Source organism: Callorhinus ursinus, unplaced genomic scaffold (genome assembly GCF_003265705.2).
Source record: "Callorhinus ursinus isolate GAN/ISIS: 27379988/994484 unplaced genomic scaffold, GSC_fseal_2.0 scaffold7, whole genome shotgun sequence".
Lineage (NCBI taxonomy): Eukaryota > Metazoa > Chordata > Mammalia > Carnivora > Otariidae > Callorhinus > Callorhinus ursinus.
Window position 1 is genome coordinate 13,580,946 of NW_027397069.1, and position 23,584 is coordinate 13,604,529.

The window sequence follows — 23,584 nt, forward strand, 5'->3', positions numbered from 1 at the left end:
CAGATATGTTAAGTACTTTCAGCATAAAATCTTTTTTAAAATTTCCTAGCTAAATTAGTAGAAATACTATCCACAATTAAAGATATTTTAAAAATTGTGTCCCACAGTTTATAAATACTGGAGTTCTAGGCCTAATATTTGATCTAGAACTCATACTACTTCCATTTTTTCCAACATCTTCTCCGGAGAGGTAATGGTATCACCCTTTCTCTACCCTTAAGGTTTCTTACAGTGCAATGCACATATCACTGCAAAAATATTTAGGGGATATGTGGAAATTGCCTTCAGAAACTTAAAGGCCCTTATAGAGAAGATGGGTTCAAAGAATTTTCTAGATCTGGAAAGACAACATGGAAACAGAAGGCCTATCTTTATTTTTTTAAATTTTTTGTTATGTTAATCACCATACATTACACCCAGTGCTCCCTTCAGTACGTGCCCTCTTTAATACCCAACACCAGGCTAACCTATCCCCCCACCCCCCTCCCCTCTAGAACCCTCAGTTTGTTTCTCAGAGTCCATAGTCTCTCATGGCTCGTCTCTGCCTCCCATTTTCCCCCCTTCATTCTTCCCCTCCCGCTATCCAGAAGGCCTATCTTTAATAAAAGCTTTCAGAAAATGGAGTGGGTTTCCTTGAAAAGTAACAGGTGCCCTATTAGAGGAGTCATTTAAACAACTGATCTAGACGGTGAAGCATCTAGAGGATGAAATGACCTCTAAAATTCCTTCCAACTTGAAGACCCATTGACAAGGGTAACTTTAATGCTTCTCCAACACCGTAAGAATTAACTCAATGGTGGTCAAATGTTGGGTGATATGAGGGTGACACACGGGTGGTGAGTGAACACATGAGCTGAACTGTCTTTTTCTCGGCGTCTGTCCACTTCCATGGCTCATTTTTCTTAGTATTGGTAGTTCACCCTTCCCACTTACTCATACAGAAAACTGCAGGTGAATCCAGCACAGAGAAACTTGCACATTCCACAAACAAGCTTGAACTAATGCCACTTAGCAATAATTCTAACCTTCAAGGGACTGTAACTTCTATGCAATATTCATAATGGGATGACTTTAAAGAAATACGAAGTAAAAAATGATCTAATTGGAGAACTGTGAGACACAGATAAGTTGAAATGAAGAAAAATACCGAGAAGCCTTGAAAGCATTTTCTGACACGAAGCAACTTAATTCATCCCAAATGTTATGCTAAAGCAAGTTATATGATTCTGCCAGATGTTTCTCTTTAGAAGAATTTTATTATACCAGAGAGAGCAATTTCTTTTAATGAGACTATTTTTGAATAATATTTGTTCTTGAAACCACTGCTTTCTTTGTTTCATACCTAATGAGAATAATTTCCTTTGATTCATAGGCATTTTTATACTTCTGCTGGTTCAATCAAAATACCAATTAACTACATGCATAATATGAGAATGAAGAGAGGACCTTACAGCTCAGTTTCAGAAAATGTGCATCAATTGCAGAAAGCACGTGATTGGTGTCTTCAAGGATCCACAGGTGAAGGGTGATAAGCAAAGCCTGTGGTTAATGGACTGGTTTAGTATCATCTCTGGAGAGCTGGGTAATGCAAAGTTGGAAGAGTGAAAAAACGACAAAAGAGGTATGTCTCAGTCGCCATAAAATCGAAGCAAAATGCAGATACCGGTCTCAATGTAGAACATGGAATGTGAGGTCCTGATTTTTGTAAAAACTTACATGAAATGTTTAGTGATGCCAATCATGTAAATATAAAATAAGTGAATCTGTTTAGAGAGAAGGTATAAATTAGAAAAACATCATCACTTAGAACTTGGAAAAAGAAAACTGGACAATAATTCTACTTCTCAGAGCGGCAAGTAAACCAATTAGAACTCAAAACAGAAAAATAAAGCATTTTAAAATAGGTAGTCATGGAGGTGACATGTGTAGCATGAAACACAAGGGAAAATCCACCACTAAGGGATAAATGCTTTCACAGTACTGTTGCAGGTGTGAGAACACTTAGCCATGGGTTCTAGGAAAACTAAACAAGTTGAAAAATGAGGCAATTATTAACTCCAGATAAAATAAAAAGTTGTATAAGAAAGAAAATACAATTATGATACAATACTAGGGTTAATGCTAAATAATTTTTAGAGTCACAATAAATAAATATATGGATTTAACAAAAGACTAATAAACAGAACAACCTAGGGAGAGACACTTTACGGAGAAGGTCAATGGCATGATTTTATAGGAAGCTTCTGAGGAATTTCCCTCTGGCTGAAACAGGAGATGAGCAATCAGCATGTGACTACAGGCATCTGATCTTTCCTAGTATGATTAACCTGGCTGAGGTGTGCTACAATGTCTTAAAATGTCATCAAATTTATAAAAGCCATAGTCATACTATATTGCAGACAGAACACTGTTTTGTTTTTGTTTTTGTTTTAAGATTTTTATTTATTTGACAGAGAGAGACACAGCAAGACAAAGAACACAAGCAGGGGGAGTGGGAGAGGAAAAGCAGGCTTCCCGCTGAGTCGGGAGCCAGATGCGGGGCTCCATCCCACTGTCCTGGGATCATGACCTGAGCCGAAGGCAGACGCTTAAAGACTGAGCCACCCAGGTGCCCCCAGAACACTGTTTTATAAGGTGTGATATTAGTGCATTAAGTCACCTCTCATCAAAAAACATGAGATTCTTTACAAAAAATAAAAACATATTCCTCATCAAATTGTACAATCAATTCCTGGTTCATAGTAAGTATACACAAATCTACCTGGAATCAGTAATGGTTAACACTGTTTTTGCAGCAGCAAGATCCTAGTGTCAACAAGTTTAATAATTTTATATTATATAAAAAAAATAAAATCAGGTTCAAAATCAGGAGAAAAAATGCTAAAAATAGGAGCATAATATACACATATATTTGTAGAGAAAAAATATAGGTATATTCATAATGTAGATGAACATATATATATATTGGTACATGCATGGAATGAGATAACAAAGTCAACTAATGCTTGGCCTGGAAGCCTTCCATCTGCAGATAAAAACCAAATCAATGAGAAATGAACCTGGCAGAATTTTAGGAATCTTAGTTCCCCAAAATGTGGGTCTTTAAAATCATCTGTTGTCCTAAACCAAACATTCAGTATAACAAGCTGAGCTACACTAGGGAGAATAAGTCATAAGTTTTCAATTGTTTACCTACAAATTCAGGCCTCTGACACCTGGAAGATCCTGACTGGGAGCTATGCCCTCCACGACATCGTGGACATGGTGCATCATACAACAGTAGCCCCACCTTGCAGGTGAGCCCTGTCTAATTCTAGTTTGCTCTCACAGTCTGGTTTACCCATCTTTCTCTTTGTGTTGCTGAAGTTCCAGCATGCTTACAGCCATAGCCAAGCTGCACTGAGGAGGGGGGACATTTAAAGACTGGAACTAGCTAGGGTAATGACATTACAAATGGTATGCTTTGGAATGAGACAGAGACCTGGCAAGAGCAATGAAGCAGGAAAATGGCACGGCAATAGTGGGATGGTGATATGGTCATAATGAACATAGTGAGATGCTAGGTCATAACACATAACACAGAACCAGATGAAAATCCCCCAGATGACTACAGTAGGCATGGAAGAAAATAAGGCTAAAAGTTAAAAAAAAGAAAAAAAAAAATAGAACCAGGCAAAGACTTGATAATCCAACTCTCTGCAGGGTTTGCAAGAGAACTATTACTTCAATACACACATTTTTAAATTCTTTTCATATCCTTAATTTTGCTGCCAGCTGCAACCCTCAATTGTTGCCACTGTGATAGTTCTCCTGTATCAAAATTATTCAAGATTTACACATTATCATTTTCTTCAATTCTCTTTTCCATTTCTCTGTACAACTCACTTCTGTCAGGCTTTGGCCTCCTCTACTCTACCAAAGGTGACTCCTGTAGATGTGACGGGTGACCTCCATCTGGTTGCCAAATCCACCGGTGAATTTCAGTCCCCATCACAAGTGTTATGGCGCAGCATTTGACAGTTGTGTCTTCCCCGCTCCTGGATACGTTTTCTTTACTTGATTTCCAGTACATTGTACTTTCTTGGTTTTTCCTACTGCCTCCCTGGCCGTTCCTTCTTGGGCTCCTTTGCTGCTTCTCTCTTCCATCCCTCCTTCTAATTTTAGAAGGCCCAGGCCCCTGTCCTCCTCTCTAGCTACTCTCACTTTTTGGTGATGTCATCCAGTCTCCTGGCTTGAAATGCTGTATGTGAGCTAATGACTCCCAACTGCGTATCTCTAGTCTAGACATCTTTCCTGAATTCCAGACATGTCTAGACTGCGCTCAAAACAACAGCATGGTGAAATTTCTAAAACATAAGACTGTGTTGTTAATTTATTGCTGACCAATCTCAGCTCCCCACTTCAAAGAAAAAGCAAGGTTCATAAAAAGTCCCACAAGGACTTGTATGATTGGACTCCTCATTACTTTCCTTACTTCCTCCTTCCTTAGTCTCCCCATCTCTCATTCTACACGATACACTGGCAGCCTTACCATTCTTTAAACACATCAAGTGCATTCTTCATGAGAGCCTTTCCCCTAGCTATTTCCTCTTACCAGAAATTCTCTCCCCCAAGGGTCCTCATGGCCAACTCCCTCTTTCAAAGCTGCACAAATGAGGTTTTCTCCAGAAGCTCTATTTAAAATAATAACTCACCCTGCAGTCTATAGCCCTCTATATGTGCTCTTTTTTCCCCCATAATATGTACCACAGAAAGTATTATAGAAATGACTGACTTATCAGGGCACAGCAATAAGCAAAAATGTCAGAAAGTGATTGTGGGAGCTCCACGACAAAGGGCTGGAGAGTTCCCTAATCCTAAATGGAGGGTTTCTGAACTCAGGTTCCACAGGCCCAGTGGATTCCTCTCCTAGAATGAGTGCCTGAGGCTCCTGGGTGGTGCAGTTGGTTAGACTCTGACTCTTGGAATCTGCTGGGGTTGTGATCCTGGGGTCATGATGTCAAACCCTGTGTCAGGCTCCATGCTCAGTGTGGAGTCTACTTGGGGTTCTCTCCCCTTCTCCCTCTGTCCCTTTCCCTTTTTTACCCTCTGTCACGTCTTCCCACACCTCTGCCGGCCTTTGAGTCTCTCCCACACTTAAGTAACGGTGACAGACTCTCTTGCCGTAGCCAGTTCTGAATAAATAACCTTTGCTTGTTCTCACGGGGCGGTCTGCATCTATTGCCACAGTCACAACATGGCCACTGGCTTTCCAGAGAGGGACTGATGTGAGAGACAACAAGGGAGAGTACCTAAGATCAAAGCCACAGTCTTTTTATAACCAAATCACTAAAGTGACAGCCCATCTTCTCTGCCATCTTCTTTCCATTAGAATTGAGTCAGTAAGTCCAGCCTACACTCAAGTAGAGGGCGTCACACAAGGGTGTGAATCCTGGAGGCAGGGATCCCTGGCGGCCATATTAGAGGCTGCCTACACACAGTCTCACCTAACTCTGACAGACATTTCTTAGCTGCTGGCTGCAAGTTTATTTTGGATCTTAAGTACAAATTTCTCCTGAGATTCTTTGAACCAGACTACTCTTAGACTTGTTCTATATTCATACATATTTTAACATAACACTATTTAAAGAATGGTACATGTTAGAAGGAGCATAACTGAATGAATATTCTTGAAAATATGCAAAGGCACATTTGGGTCTTTGGTTTGGTGATATCTAAGCAGAGCTCTGTTGCGTGACCGTAAACCAACCATCTGCCTGACACTAGTATTCCCAGGCTGCCACTGCCTCAGCTATTTGAGAACTAACATGCTAGATGCAAGAGCTTAATTTATTATTCATTGGCATCCAGAGTGTTAAAAATATTGAATCTGACTGCCAATGGCACGGGTTATCCCTTCACAATTGTCCCAAAGTCCTCTCCAAGCTCCCTATCGGCTTGTATCTGTCATTTCACTCATGCCTTTTTTTTTTACCTCCTGATTTTTATTTACATTTGTATTTTTTTCAGTCAAGTGCTAATGCCACAGCTTCAGAAACCCATATGTATAAAATATTGGCAACTAAAAGCTTATTGTTTAATTTTTGTGGTGGACTGAATCACTCATTCAGTCTTATTCATTCATTTACTTTCATTCAACAGATGCTGTAGAGTATACAGTGGTGAGTTACAAGTACAGCTTGTGGCATAAAATCAAATAAACACGTCACAAAACAACCATCACCACAACTGCTATACCTGGTATTGAGGAAAAGTGCACAATGACATGCTAATGTTCATGAGAAAAGTATACTGGAAAACCAGAGAAGAAATTGTTCTTCAGTTACTGTCATGGCTGAGCCCTACAGACCAGAGTGGAAGGGGGAATGGCAGCTGTGAAGCCTCAAGATAGGAAGCCGCTTTGTGCATTAGGGGAACTAAGAGAATGCCAGGGGCTGGCACATAATATACAAGAGGAGCCCAGAGAGCAAGATGAGTCTAGACAATCATCAGGCCAAGGACAGACCCCACAGAGCTTAGGTTGCTTAGCTCATAATGACAGAGATACTTAAGAGTATTTACATTAGTCAGAAACAGTAATTAAACATGGGAGCTCATTAAACATTATTCAGATACAATAATTAAACACAGTCAGATACTATAATTAAACATAAGCTGACTATAGCAATTCAAATAGTATTACACCAGAAAGGTCAATTTAGGTGGATAATTGGCTCAAAATTTTCAGCTATAAGAATCAATTATCTGAATTAGTTGGCCTTATTAACTAAATCTTGGAAACCAAAAGATCGTGAAAAGAATAGATTGAGCTTCCTCCCCACCGCCCCAAAAAATGTTCCTAAAATATAAAACAAAGCAATTTGAAAGCAAGAAATGTGCTATAGATAAGATCATCACACCAATATTATGTTTCTATTTACTATTAAAATTCAGCTGAAATTGATCAATATTGCATAATCTGTATGATGTCCACCCTTTAGGAAGAATTTAAGTAAAGTGTGAGGTGGTACAACCTTGTTTTAAGTGATGACTGAACCAAGCTTTGCTTTCAAATCTGATCTTTTCCCACCTCTTTGAGCTTGCTTTCTCTGGTCCAGCCCATCATCAACTTAAATGTATAGTGACCATTTAAACTTTTTTTTTAAGATTTTAGATTTTATTTATTTATTTTAGAGAGAGGGGGAGAGGGGGAGGGAGGAGGAGCAGAGGAAGAGGGACAAGCAGACTCCATGCTGAGCACAGAGCCCTATGCGGGGCGTGATTCCAGGACCCTGGGATCCTGACCCGAGCCAAAATCAAGAGTCAGATATTTGAACCACCCAGGTGCCCCGACCATTTAAACTTCTAAAATATTCTATAACGCGAGAAAGTTCTTGAAGACAATATGCATCCTATGTTGTTTCTTAGGACATGAAAACATAGTGCATTTCTGAATTCCATAAAATAGCTAAATAATTTATGAAAATATCTAGAGAAGTCATAGCCCACATTATTATTCATTTTTATACAGACTGTATAAATATATATGTAGATAATGTTCAAAAGTGATCTTCATGTCTGCATATACGCATAACTGAATCTCTCTATACTGTTTATACATAATCTGTGCCCTGTGATTTGTGGCTGCAACCAATTTTTCAAGTTTATCCCATCACCCACCACCCTGATTTTTGATAAGCCATGTAACTTAAGCAGAATGATCACCATATTTGAAGGCACTTGAATTCAAAATGTCCAAACCTGAGTCTAACATCTCCTTTCTCTACCAAAGTGCCTAAGCCCTGCTTCTATCTCACCAATGTCAGGTTTCTCAAGCTCAGTGATAGGAGTGGGATCTGCTTTGTTGTTAGGACTGTCGTGTGCATGGTAGGATACTGAGCAGCAACCTTGGCTTCTACCCAACAGAAGGCAACAGAATTCCCACCCCACTCCACGTTGTGACAATCAAAAATATCTCCAGACAACAATGCAAAATATCTCCAGGCATTGCCAAATGTCTCCTGGGAGGTAAAATTCCCCCCACCCCAGGTGGAAACTACTGGGGTCTTTTTCATAGCACCAGCATCCACCCAGTTTCCCAAAAAGTTTTGAATATCATCATCCTGAACTCCCCCCACCCATCCTGCACTCTTCTCCTCTCTCCATGTAGAGAAGATGATCCTTCATCCTAGCTACGCTCCTAGTGCAAGCCTTTATTGTCCCTTATCAATTATATCAGCCAACTAGCTTGTCTCCCTACTTCTGATCTCACCTCTTTAATTTACCTTCTTTCTCCTGCCGCGTGATCTTTCAAAAATACAAATCTAAAACTAACACAGCTTTGCTTAAAATATTCAGTGGTTTGCCAACATCCATGGTAAAGAGTATAGGAGTATTATATATAGGATACCTATATATATATTAGTACATATATAATATAGGTAATATATACATACACATATTTATTTGGTATCTACATACATATGCATACATGTAATGTGTTTATATACACATGCACACATATATGTACACAATATGTGTATGTACATCCATACAAATTCATTTATGCTTCACTCTAACTTTGTGAGGCATCTGATGCTTTTCTCCCCATTCTCTAGTGGAGAAACCCAAATGCAGAGATGAAGCCACTCTCCTGCATCTCGCATTCTGTAAGCAGTAGAGCCTGGATTTTTTTTTTTTTATTATTATGTTAGTCACCATATAGTACACCATTAGTTTTTGATGTAGTGTTCTATGATGCATTGTTTGTGTATAACACCCAGTGTAGAGCCTGGATTTGTTCTCAGGTCTCCACTACCAAACTTGAGTTCTTTCTTGCTAAACTGTGTTTGCCAGCCCTCCTTATTTAGATTTGTATTGCCAGTGCCTAGCACTCTTCCTAGAATATTACAGGTACTCAATAACATTTGTTGAATGAATAAGCACACTAAATAGGTATGGCAGGAAAGAAACAGACTGGAATTTCTGGAGATTATCCAAAAATTAGTACTTACAAAGAACGGAGAGTTTCAACTGGCTTTGGACCATGGACAGATCAGTCATGGGTGGGAGAGTCATGGATGTTTTAGCAGAGGTTTTGAGATTTCATCAAGGTCTTTACCAAACAAGTGACATGATTTTATAATACGGAGTTTCTCTACCATATATATGTTGTTATTAAATATTTTTCTAAGACCTCACATTTATCTGTCTTTATAATAATGTCTTTGAATAAAATCTCATTCCTATCCAACACATAGTTCTCCTAGGATATTTTATGACAGTTAAGTGAAAATTAGGTTATGGTCTATAATATGAAAATTAGGCTATGGTCTTTATTATAGACATAGCCTAATTAGCAAATCTATACTCAGTAATCTTTGTTTCCATCCCATGATTGATTATATCCTTCAATAATATTTTTTGGTGAATTGTTGCTTGCCATTTAACGTTAGGTGATACTCATGCATGATGCAAATAAGGCTATTCCAAAAAATCACATGAACATCTACAGACAGCATAATAGGACATTTAAATTCAGCCATCAATTTAAGTGTCCTAATTACTGCACATTGCCCCTATTACTGCTATTTCTGGAAAAAGAATACAAAAGACCGTACTGCCTTTCAAATTGGTTAGTAAATGTAGTGAGAAGAAACAAAGCACAGTGAATTTTGAAGGGGCAGAATAATACATGGAGGCTGACTCTATGGAATATATTTCTCACCTGACGTAATGATCTCGAAAAGGATTTTCAGGCATGCAGAGATGCCCTCGGCTATGATTTGTATTTTTTAGGAGAAATAGTAAATAACATGCTGCTGTGCTGTGCAGTTAAGAGACTTCATAATTTTTTTCACCTCAAAATAGAGATTCCTCTGGGAGTTGAATGCCAGACAATATCTTCTCCTGATAAAATAGCAGTTTTCTCAATCAGGCAATTAACTCCATATATTTTTAAATTTTTACCTTTAGCTGACAGGCATTTTAAAAAGGTTTTTCTCTACAGTCAAACATACTGGAATATTTATTTATTGCTGCTCTGGGCCTCATCTGTAATGATATTCTCATCAATATTTTGTGTTCTATTTAGTGATAAAGAAGAAAACCAATAAATATTTTGTACTCTACTTGGCCAAGTTCACACTGATAAATCTGCCTAGTACAAAATATTTATTGTTTTTCAAAACTTTAAATGTCCTTCGGGATCTGTACCTTTTATTATATAGCTGTCCAACTCATTTTTGTTATAAAATGATACATTAAATTGAAAATCCCTTTCAAATGTATATTAATGACATTATACATACAGTTTCACTAATCATGACTCCTATATGGTTCCACATATTTCTAGAAGGCTCTATATTGAAGGGTCAAAATTGTTTATAAATTTTAGAATGTGCTTATGTATGTTATCTAAGAATTGGTTGAGGAAATATCAGTTACTATATAAGCTATCTTGTTTTAAATTCTCAGAATATTTCTTCAGGTTAATTTTATGGAGATTGTAAAATGAAAAAAAGAATGACTACAGCCTTCAATATCATGCAGTCTGAAATTATCCAACTCTCATATCACACTCTCGTTTGCACCTGATACATGGAGAAGGCCATTCATTCAGTCTGTCAGTTTCTGAATAAGTACATATTAAGTACCCTGAAGCAAACAAAATTCAACAAGACATATTTAGTGCCATTAACTGGATTTCAGCTCCATAATAGGGGAGAAATCTGTAAGGAAATCTTTGCAATAGTGTGTACCAGATGCAATGATAGACCTAGAAGCACTGCTTTGAGATCATTATAAAAGAAGCAGGTGATTCTTTCTGTATAAGTATTTATGAGGAGAAGCAATGCCAAAACACAAGCTGAGCTGCAACTCAGTCCGAGCCTTAATATTGCGGTAAAAGCATACAATAAGCAACAAAGACTAGAGAAAACAGAAATCAACCTGAAACTGTGAAGAGCCCGGAAATTGTGCAAAGTTCAATATGTGAAATAGAATTTTCACCAATATTTTGTTTCCATAGTTCATGATATAAATATTAGAAAAGTAGAAACAAATGAGGAAAAATATTAAAATACTCATAGTTTAATTAAACAGAAACACATTGTTGATCTAAAGTATATCCTTCCTGACATACATATTTTAATAGTTCATATTGTATAAATATATGCTGCCCAGTGATTGAGTTTCATGGGTGATATAAATATCTTTCTACAATAATAAGCAATTTACAAAGTAATCTTAATAGCTAAGTATTATTCCACTATACAGAACACTATATGTTCTTCAAGGTAGAATTCCTGGGCCAAAGTGCATGGAAATTCTAAAAATTGTAGACATATATCATGTTGCCCTACAGAAAGGTGATGGTAATTTTCATGGTATATGCCAGGAGTCCCCCAACATTCAACTTAAAAGGTGACTCTTTCCAACTCAAAATCTTAGGGCACCTCTAAAATCTCATTAATGTCTTCTTAAGACGTATCAGCAAGAGATGCACTAAACACGCAGAGAGCCCTGGTTAAGATAAGGGCGTGAGGATGAGTGGGAGGAAGGAATAACGAAGGGACACAGGACAACTTCTGGGTATGGGTATTGTTTGAATGGACATGTTCACCATCTACATAGAGATGATGCTTTCCCCTGTTTATCCATATGTCAAAACATATCAAATCATACATTTAAAATATGTGCAGTTTATTGTATATTTCAATGATACCCTTCAAGCTCTTTAAAAAGTAACATCTGACACAAGATGTAATTTAATTAGTTGTGAACAATCTATGATGTCTTAACTTAGGAAACTGATGAGAATTTTAATAAAAATAATGGGACAAGGAGGGAAAAGGGGAAAGAAGAAAACTGTTTTCAACACCGCCCTGGACGAGAATCTCTGATTAACATGAACAGTACTGTGTAGGCACACCCTTTGAGCTGACCAGCAGGTGAGCACAGACTGATGGGCATACGAGTTACAGAAGTGCTTCCCTGCTGAATGGCACAGGAATAATCCCCATATGCTCAGTAACAGATACTGGAGGCCAGACCTCTTACATCAGAATCCCTGGTGTAGGAGTAAGGAATCTGTCGTCTTTTTCACGCTCGAGTTCTCAAACACAACTCTGAGAACTAATGTCAAGAATCATGCAAACCACTTTAATTCATTGTCCAACAAGCAAACTTCTCCACAACTCCATCTCCTGAGAAGCCAACTTCATACCTGTCACCAGAAGAGTGTGCCAAATAAAAACACATGTTTAGAATTCCATAATTAACATAATACATTTATTTTATAAATCAGTTTCTTTTAAATCTGACACCCAACTGATTGATTCCGGGGAAACTAATGAAGTTGTGTGCTTAAACATGCAAATTAAAAAATCAAATCTTAGGCAGTGAAACATCCAAATGTAATCACCTTCTGAGACTCCTGTTGGCACCATCTGAATTACAATAGTATCTACACGGACAAATTTTTTAAGTTGATAGTTTAAAAATATATGAATGGTTTCATAAGTTGAAGTGCCCAGACTATAGGTAGTTAAACTCAGGGTATTAGTGGAGATATCAGAGACACAGCAGGGAAAGGTAATGCTGATAAACCAAAGTGAATTTCAGGATTCTATAATATGACCAAAAAAGCTACTAGATATGTTTTCATTCAGAATGTGAGAAGACTATATGCATTTAATTTAATGAGAAAAGAGGGTGTCCATAATTTGAGAACCTGAATCACTCTGACCATTTCTGCAGAGGTTTGAAAGCCACGTGTATTCTTTTGGGTATTTATATTTACCTGGTGGTATGCTAAAATTCATAACTGTTGGATAAAATTCTTTTATAACCTTTATATATTAAGGCAGTCAGCAAACTAATAATGCACTCTCATAAAACTCTTGCCAATGTAAATCACTACTGAGAACTCAGCCTGACATTTGAATTACTTGAATTTATATCAATGACTTACTGAATATTCAGCAATGTTAGAAATACACTCAATATTAATAATGACTTTGAAGAGAAAGTCTTGGCTAAAAACTGCTGGATAGTTTTTGAAATGAAAACTTAAACGAGGGGCACCTGGGTGGCTCAGTCTGTTGAATGTCTGACTGTTGATTTCGGCTCAGGTCATGATCTCAGGGTCATGGGATCCAGCCCCACATCAGGCTCCATGCTCCGCGGGGAGTCCACCTGAGATTCTCTCCCTCTCTCTCCATCTGCCTCTTTCCACTGCCCTCTCTCTCTGACATAAATAAATCTTAAAAAAGAAAGAAAATTTAAATGAAAGATTTTTTTCAACTTTATCATGAAATTTTATAATTTCACTGAAATTAAGAATATTTGTCCCAACGTAGAGAAAATGATTTTGGCTATGTTAAAAAGCTTATGAGATTTGGGGCGCCTGGGTGGCTCAGTCGTTAAGCGTCTGCCTTCGGCTCAGGTCATGATATCCCAGGGTCCTGGGATCGGGCCCCGCATCGGGCTCCCTGCTCAGCGGGAAGCCTGCTTCTCCCTCTCCCACTCCCCCTGCTTGTGTTCCCTCTCTCACTATGTCTCTCTCTGTCAAATAAATAAATAAAATTAAAAAAAAAAAAAGCTTATGAGATTTTATGCAACCAGCATTCATAGTTCTTTTCCTATTTGCTTTCTCTGGAGTCTAATATGGAGTAGTCAGACATAAGTAGGACCAAATATCTGCTTTCACATTCAGGTTAAGAAAAAATGTCTTAATTGAGTGCATGTTGAAAAACAAGTACCTTCATTATATTTGACAGGCTCCAGGCAGTTTTATTTTTCTTTCAAAGTTTTGTTATCTTGTCTTGCATTGTTTTGTTTGCTTAATTTTGCTTTGTTTTCCTACATAAAAAACAAATGAAAATAGATGGTAAAGCAAGTTTAATGGAAAGATGTTTGTGGTATATAGTCAAGAGAAAAGAGTACGTTTTAAGAAGGTATATTTTGTGAAAAAAAAAAGTCCATTTCCAAATTACGTACCACCTGTGTACTTAACATTCTTAAAAGGATAGGACTGTAAAGACAGGCAACAGACTGGTGGGTGGGGACTGGAACTCAGGTCCTCAGGTCGGGGGATGGGTGAGCTACAAGGGGTAGCAAAGGGAGTTCCTTCTGGGTGATGGAACAGTTCTCTACCTGTTCCTCTACCTGACTGCTGTGGTGGTTATGCAAACCTAAACATGTGATCAAACTGCATAGAACCACACACACACACACACACACACACACACACACACACACACGGGTGTATGTGAAAACTTAAAAAACTGAATATGGTCTATAGCCCAGTTAACAGTATTATTCCAAAATCAATTTTCTGGGTTTGCTATTGCACTACAGTATGTGGGGTGTCACCTTTGGAAGAAGCTGGGCATAGGACTTAAGGGACCCTACGTACTATTTTTGCAACCTCTCATGAGTTTATAATTATTTCAAAATAAAGAGTTTTTTTTTTATAAAGCTATGTATGCATTTTATAAAGCTGGTTATAGTAATCAATAGCAGTAAAATTAAGTTTTTGGTGACTTGTTACTGCCTGGAAAATCTCCACCAAATATACATGATACATTTGGGATAATTCTGAAAAAAGAAAAAAAAATCCATGTGGAATACACTAAAATTCATTTGAGAGAGCACGCGGCCAGGGTGGGGCAGATAAGGGAGTTCTGGCAGCCTTACTTAAAGATGACACAACTCAGGTAAACAGGTCTGTGGAGCTGCTGATAAGCACAGATGTGCTCTGCATGACATGATGCAGACAGAACATCTCACCGTGGTTCCAAGTATAAGTCTTGATGACAATCACAGGGCAGTTTGCAGCATAATCCAGAGTGAATAACACTGAGGGTTGGTCAACGTTAGGGTAGTTCATGATCTCCTAGTAATACTAAGAGGGGGCAACCGGTAGTATAATAATAGCAGCAGGTGGCTCGGCACTTCCTATGGACTGGACACTGTGGTTCAGGTGAGCTCACTGTACATTTGTGAGGACCTATGTGGAACCACATGGAGCCAGCTTCAGCTATGTAAGGTGCAGTGTCCAATGACAGACAGCAGAGAGACATCACTCAAGGACAGACAGAGATGTCACTCGCAGACCCAAGAGACCACTGCAGAGATACTGTAAGTCAAGTTCCAGGATGTTGGGAGTGGTGTCTTCCTTTGGCTCTGTCTTCACAGTCCTTATACAGTGCCTGGCACAGACTAGCTTTCAGTAAATGTATGGAAAAACGAATGGTGATGATATATTTGAGCATGTGTGTGTGTGTGTGTGTGTGTGTGTGTGTGTGTGTGTGTAAGCAAGTGCATGTATTTGTTTTACAGTAAAAAATCTGGAAGGTACAGTACAAAGGTACAGTGTACTCACTGGATGCTAGAATTACAGGGAATTAACTTATGCTTTTTTTCTGTTACCTTGTCTGTATTTTCTACTTCTCATAATAAACATACTATACTTTTAAAATAAAATAATAAAAGTGACCTGAACCTTAAGAGGCCTTCTCAATCACTACCTATATCCAGAAAAACCAATTATATGTATCAAGTAATAGAGCTAACCTTCTCATTGTTTAAAATATAACAGAATGGCTATTTCACATTTTACTTTTTTTTTTTTTAATGGTACTTAACCAGGGGCGCCTGGGTGGCTCAGTCAGTTAAATGGCTGTCTTCGGCTAGGGTCATGATCCCAGGGTCCTGGGATCGAGCCCCGCATCGGGCTCCTTGCTCAGAGGAGAACCTGCTTTTCCCTCACCCTCTGCCTGCCTCTCTGCCTACCTGTGCTCTCTCTCTCTGTCAAATAAATAAATAAAATCTTTAAAAAAAAAGATTAATGGTACTTAACTTGCTTCATTACAAAAACAAAAACTATCTTAATGCAACTGAAGACAGTACTGTTTTGCTTTTAATGGGAAGAAAAATTGTGCCACTCACGTAATAAATCTTTATGTCCAACACATAGCCCCAGGGTCTAGAATCGTACCTGACATAAAATCAATTTGCAATAAATGTTGGATAAATGAATGAAAAGGCTAAAAGGAAGCATCCTAGAATTGAAATAGCACTGTGTATACTAAGGAACTTTTCCGTTACTAGTGTATAATCTTACCAAAAAGTCCAGATGGAAGAGAATCACCACTAAGTGAACAAAAATGTAAGGAAAGCTTCATAGAGAAGGCTCCTTGAGCTGGAGGGGTTCCAGCAATGTGTGAGCGCCTTTCAGATTTGACAATGACACCGTGGCCAGAGAACAAATTACAGGCCTCATTAGTGGCCTCATGTTTGTTTGAGTATATGCCTCTTTGGTACATGGTTGTACTGTTGCCGAGACAGTGTGTTGGTAGGATGGTTAGTTTTTTGTTTTTGTTTTTGTTTGTCCAATGAATTTTTTACTCAGAGCCCAAAACTTTCTGTGAGCCTTGGCCCAGAAACTTCCCCTGGTCCTGATGGAGATCCAAGCTTCTTAAGCCTCAAACTCAAATCAAAGTACTATGGGTCAAAGTAGTGGATGTGGACAGAACCATCCTCACCACCGCTGCTATAGCTCTTGTCATCAGGATGGAAGGCAACACTGGTGATGGGTCCGAAGTGACCTTTGACTCTTCCAAACTCTTCTTCAAAGGCCAAGTGAAAGAACCTGGCTTCAAACTTACCAATCCTGGTGGAGGTGGTGGTTACATCCATGGCTTCCTGAACACCACCCAGGACCACATGGTCATAGTTGGGAGAGAGGGCAGCTGAGTTGACTGGACGTTCTGTCCAGAAAGTCTTCTGGTGTTCAAGAGTTGTGGAGTCAAAGAGCTTGGCTGTGCTGTCCTTGGACGTGGTGACAAACATGGTCATGTCCCTGGATAACTGGATGTCATTGATCTGCCGGGAGTGCTCCTTAACATTCACTAGGACCTCTCCAGACTTGGCGCTATAGTGGTTCTCTGCCTTCATGGCCTGTGATGATGCACTCCCTCAGGGGTCCCCAAACAGCATGGGTGATCTTGGAGTTGTTGCAGGGGGATCTTCACATAGAGCTCATTGTTGTTGATCTGGCTTGGATCCCACAGGTCAAAGAAGCTCACAAAGTGCTGGTAGCCCATTTGCTTGTCAGTGGAGAACATGATAATGTTGCCCGGAAAGTCAAAGCCACATGTCCAGACAGCTGAATTGGTCTTCAGTAGGGCCAGCTGCTTCCCTGTTTCACAGTCCCAGAGATGACAGCTATTATCAGCTGAGGCAGTGAGGACATGTTTGGTGTCCCAGTCAGCATCTAGACACCACACAGCTCCAGTATGGCCCATGTAAGTGCCCAGCCTCTCACCGTTCACAGAGTACCACACATTGACAATAGGGTCCTTGGCCACCATGAAGAGGAGGTCTCCCTCACGGTTGTAATTTTTTTTTTCTTTTTAAGAAAGGCAGATGGCCACATGCAGCACCTCATTTGGATGTGTCTGGAGTCTTGGAAGCTTGACTACCCTACGTTCTCCTACAAGTGGACCTTGAGAGCTCGTTTGGAGGTTCTAGCAGGGGAGAGCAGCTACTCGTATACCCTTGACTGAAGAATGGTCCTCCTCTATCGGGGAAGGTCATCTCTTCGACTGAGGGTGCAGCTTCAGGAGGGACACACATGGAGCAGTGAGGGAGGAAGGGGACACACGCCTAGCCAGCCAGATTAGCCGAATCAACCCTGGCGATCAATGGGGTGACAAATGTTGCAGCCAAATCGCCCTTACATCTCTCACAGTTGTACTTAATCTGCGTAATCGATCGCTCATGGCCCTGCAGCAGGATCGGCTTCATCCTGGCACTGACTCAAGGGGTATGATGGTTAGTTTTACGTGTCAACTTGATTGGGTCAAGGGGTACCCAGGTATCTGGTTAGACATTATTTCTAGATGTGTCAATTTGGGTGTTTCTGAAAGTGGTGAACATTTACATCCGTGGAGTGGGTAAAAAATATGTCTCTCCCCAGGATGGATGGGCATCATCCTATCCACCGAGGGCCTGAACAGAACAAAAGGGCAGAAGAAGAGAGAATGTTCTCTCTGCCTGTTTGCTGAGCTGGGACATCAGTCTTCTGTCCTCGGACTGTAACTTCTACCGTCAACCTTCACCCTTTCAGACCTTTGGACTGGGACTAGAACTATATCACCAGCTCTTCTGGGCCTCTAGTTTACAGAGAACAGATCATGGGACTTAGTCTCCATAATCACATGAACCAATTCCTCATCATAGACACATATCCTACTGGTTCCGTTTTGCTGGCTGAACTCTTCTTGACTGATAGAGTTAGTCAGGGTCCTCTAAAAAGCAAATGCCAATACGGGATTACTTGAAAGGATCTTAAGAGGGATATACCAGTAAGAGAAAATCGGGAGGGAGCCAGAAAATGCTGGGAGAGCTCTCAGATCATGATGCAAGCCCCACAGTGAAGGAGAGAAGGTTGGGGAGAAGTGTTGTCATCTAAGGAAGATTCAGCAAGGCTGTCATGGCAGCCAGGAGCCAAAGAGTCACAGGAGTCCCTCTGGTGTCTCCTAGAAATAAGCCTGACTTAATCTCCCTGCCACAGTCACTCATGGCTGACGGGGAGCAGCCCACGCAGGCATGGCCTCTGTAGGAAGGGAATAATAGATGTCACCGCTCAGCACCTGGGCCCTCAGTCAGGTCAGCCCCCTGCAGCTGGAGATCTGTGAGGCCCATTCCCATGCAGACCTAAAGGTTCCTATCAAACAATACCTTCAAAGATAACCTTTTGCTTTAATGACATGAAACATACATTTTAATACGAGGTTCGAATGCAGAACGTTATACTATCAGTGACAGGGTTAACCTATAGGGGCGTACTTTCTCCACGAAGGAACAAGCACTTTTCATGGATGATTTATATGGAGGTTTATATTATATTTATTCTTGATATGGTTGCCGAACATATGCCCTACACAAGAACAGAGTAAACATTCATGTGAATGACTGTCAGAGGTAAATTTGAGATACACACACACACACACACATGCACACGTGTACATACCACACATATATTATACTATGTTCTTTAGTTTGCTACTTCTTTTATAAATATTTTTGTTCATTACTTCAATATCCCCTTAATTTTAACAAATGATAATTTTATGGGTAAGTTATGAAAATTTAAAAAAAAAGTATTTTCAGAATGTATGATGTGATCACTAGTTTGAGTTGCAGATGTCCCTAATTCCTTTACACTTCTACTCACACTCACCCAGTCACACTGACAGAAACATACACTTATTTTTATGAACTCTACAACCCCTTTTAGTCTAGTCTCAAATGTTCTCTCCTTTTCCAAACAGCTGAAGCATATTGCTTTATTTTTTTTTATTAATGTATATTATTTGTTTCAGGGAAGCATACTGCTTTACAGAGTGGAGGTGGCAGTCTGAGTACGCTTTACCATAAGCATGGATTAAAAGTAGAATCGATGTGTTTTACACATCGATTTTTGTGTAAGTTTTTTTTGTCTCAGGTTACCTAATGGATTGCTGGACTAGTCCTCTGCACACAATAAATATCTCACTGATGGTAAAAAGTAAACCCATGAAGTCATTTCATAAATGAGATTGAGATTGAGAATTTTGAGTTCTTTATCTGCTTTAGTCATTGAAAAAAATGTAATTTATACTTTATATTATTTAAATAATGGCTTTAGATAACCATAATCTAAAGGTAGATAACTGTATGTAAATGTCATTATATTTACTTAGTTTTCTAACAGTAGAAATGACATCGATAGTTGAAATACAGAACTTATATGGATGTAAATGCTACACATAACAACAAATGTAAAAGCACATTTCCCTAAATGTTTAAAAAAAAATGTTTTCATCCAACCACAAGGAGGACTCCTTTTCCATATCAGGAATCTTTAAAGTAGTTTTAAATTGGTAGTAAAGAGAATCTTTTGGCAAAGATGACTAGTTGTATAATTTGGGTAAAGATCATTTTCTGAGGTACTTTGCTTCAAATATCCTGAGCCCATCTTTTTCCCTAACACGATATTCTGGACTATATCTTTGCAAACCCTTTTACCAAAGCCACTGCTAAGTTTAGCCATTCCTTTTTCATTTTACATATGTATACTACAGCATTTGGAAACCAAAAAAATTATCAATAATCTGATTTATTTTTATTTTCTTTAGGTGAATGGGGTTGACATAATAGCTACTATTGACATGTTACCAAGTAACTTCGGACAAATGATTACCTGGAGGTCTGGTCTATATCAATGTTATCCAAAGTGTGGTCCTCAGAAGGACATCATCAGTATCACCAGGGCTCTTATTAAAAGTGCAAATTTGTGGGTCCCACACAGATCAACTCAATCAGAATCTCCTCTGGGGTATAGCCCAAAAGTTTGTATTATAACAAGCTCTATGAGTGACTTTTTGCTAAAATTAGAGAGCTACTGCCCCACATGACAGGCCTGGGTGTTTCACAGATACAGAAACATAAATTTGGATGATTGACTAGACTTCACTTTTCATGTAAAAGCTTCAGAAATATTGCAAATACTATTATAGAATAAGGAAATCCTTGATCATCAAGGCTTCACCCTATCTTTCACAAATTTCCAAAATCATTTTTGTCATAAATTCTCATGATGTAGCCATTAACAAAGGGCTTGAAGACTACCACTATCAGGAAGAGGAGCAGGGTCTGAGTCTTCTAACTGACATGCACAGGTAGGGTTAATCAGAAGGCTAGCTATATTTAAGGCGCAAGCTCATGGAGTCAGACTATAAAATACTCACCAAGAAGAGTGTGATGAAAGTCAAGACCAAACTACTGGGCTCAAGTGGGAAATGCAGAGGTCAAATTCAAAGGGCAAAACTGGAGGCAGGAAAGTCAAAATAAAGCATGAGTTTCAAAGTCAAGGTAAAGAATACTGAGGTCAAAGGTGAAGCTCTAGAGAAGGAATAAAAATAGGATACTGCACTAATGTCAGAGGAAAGAAGTTGAGTACTTAAAGTACCAGTTGAAAGAGCTTTCTCTAGCCTCCTACTCAATCTGTCTTGATTCCTTCTGTCTGTCTAAGGGCAAGGTCATGTAACAAGTGAGAAAGCCAAAAAAGAAAGCAAACTTCTCAAATCCTTCTATTCAGCCACCTTCAACAGATACATGCACAGCTTTATGAGAATGAAACCTGATATTTCATTAAATTTAAATCACTTAAATCCACCATTGCCCACCAAATTTGTTTTAAAATATCTTTCTCACTTTGAGGGACAAGACTTTATGTTCTTTTTCCCTTAATAAACAGTGTATTTTGAATTTTGTCACAAGTCATTCCATTGTTTTTTTGCCATGACCTTCTCAAAGAGTGTCTTTTTATAACCACAAATATAAAAGCTATTTTAAAGTATATGGTGTATTATTTTTTAAGAGAATTCAACAAATCCAGAATATCTGTTTCCTAATAATAGCTAAAGATTTTAAAACAAAAGACAAGCTAAAGCAGCAAAAAATATATAGCTCTGCTATAAAAAATACATAAGTATATAAAACACATAATAAAATATACATTGACTAACAGGAAGAAAACATAGGTATTGATTAGTAAAGGATGCTAGAGGTAAAAAGCTATCAAGAAAACTGAAGCTTAGACGAACAAAAAGTAGAAATGAAAAGGGGAGATTAATAGAGATGTACCCAGTGTCTAGTAATATGAGGAATAGATATCGTGAAAATTCCAAAGACTGACCAAACATATTACTGCTCTATAGATATGTGTTATTCTAGAGCAGGTCAGAGTGCTGATTTTGGAGCTAGAGTGCCCGCATTCACAGGCTGACTCTGTCCACCATCTATGTGGCGTTGGGCAGATGCCTTCACCCCTCGATAACAAGGGCAAACAATAACACTCACTAAATAGAGTTACTTTAAGTGTTAAATGATTTAATATATGTAAGGGTCCTAGACCAGAGCCTGCAGAAATCAGTTAGTGTTAGCTAGTATCATAAAGAAGCAATGTAAGATAGAAATAGAATATATGCCAAATGCATAACGTCAATGTTTCTAGTAGCCACAACAAAAAAGCAGAAAGAAACAGATGAAATTAATTTTACTAATATGTTTTATATGGCCCATCTTATGGGTTGAAATATATCCCCCCAAAATTCACCATATGTTTAATTATTAAATCCTCAGTAGCTTAGAACGTGACTCTATTTGGAAACAGGATGGTTGAAGATATAATTAGGTAAGTTAGGATAAAGTTACATGGTAGTAGAGCGGGCCTCTAAGCCAAAATGATTGGTGTCTTTGTAATAAGGGGAATTTGGACACAGACATGGAAACAGGAAGAATTCCATGTGAAGATGAAGGCAGAGAGGGGACAATACCTCTACAAAGCAAGGAACGTCAAAGATCACCAGCAAACCACCAGAAGCTAGGGGAGCGACATGGACAGATGCCTCCTCACAGCCCTCTGGAAGAACCAACCCTACAGACACCTTGATCTCAGACTTCCAGCCTCCAGAAATGTGAGAGAGTGTATTTCTGTTGTTTAAGCCACTCAGTTTGTGTTATTTTGTTAGAAGAGCCCTAGCAAACGAATATAGCCCAATATAAGGTAAATATCATAATTTTAGTATGTTATCAACATGCAGTACCCATGAAAGAAATATTTACATTCTTTTTGTCATACCAAGTCTTCAAGATCTGGTGTGTATTTTACATAACAGCACATATCAATTCCTACTGGTCACATTTCAAGTGGTCCGTCACAACTTATGACCAATGGCTCCCAGGTTTGATGGTAATGTCTTAAACTATGCCATGGGGTGAAAACTTGAACTCCACTCTTTGCCCATGACTTTTAGCAATACAGGAGTTACACGGCTATATTAGAAATAGAAATGTTAGTTGATGTTGGAATTACTGTTCTCCTGATTACCAATCTCCAGTCTGTTCACCCAATCTGTCCTCACCTTTTACTTTACCCAGCCTATTATGCACCCCTCTCTTGCCCCCTTGCTTTTCTGTCACACCTGTCCTTAAAAACACTATCACTGAATCCATCCCATCCATCTCTCCTCCCGCCCCATGCTCAGGTCAGAGTACACTGCCAGGGGGAAAATCACACACCAAGAACTGGAATGCTAAGCCATCTCTCTCTTACCCTGATACAGCCCTCATTAGCAAAGCCCCCAGTAATTTGTGTGTCAACCAAGAGCTTATCTTCATCCACAACAGGAAGAGATTCCCAACTCTCTTCCTGTCTCTGGAGAAATGGGAGTTGCTCATTTTGCTCGGATTCAACAACACATTCATGTGTTTACGTCCAATCCCCTCCCACATTCCCATGACCCACATTCAGTAATCACCTCTGCAGGCTTTCATCTCCAATCAATGGTTTACTTTCCAGGGTTTCTATGTCTTTAGAATAAAATGTGCTAAGGCTCAGTCACTAAAAACAAACAAAAACCCAAAAGCAAAGCCCTTCTTTTAACAGATGTCCCCTCTTATTCCTCTTCCCTTGGCACTTTCTCACTCCCACCGCCATCCTGTCTTTACTTCCACTGCCTTTCTCTCTGGTATCACCAACCACCTCCAT

General features: G+C 39.0%; 1 protein-coding gene and 1 pseudogene across 7 annotated transcripts in view; both read right to left on the bottom strand.

The window, feature by feature from the left end:
• GPC5 (glypican 5) overlaps window positions 1-23,584 on the bottom strand; it is a 1,333,521-nt gene that overhangs the window by 1,101,695 nt on the left and 208,242 nt on the right. The window lies entirely within an intron of this gene.
• Window positions 16,484-17,805, bottom strand: LOC112826580 (eukaryotic translation initiation factor 3 subunit I-like; annotated as a pseudogene).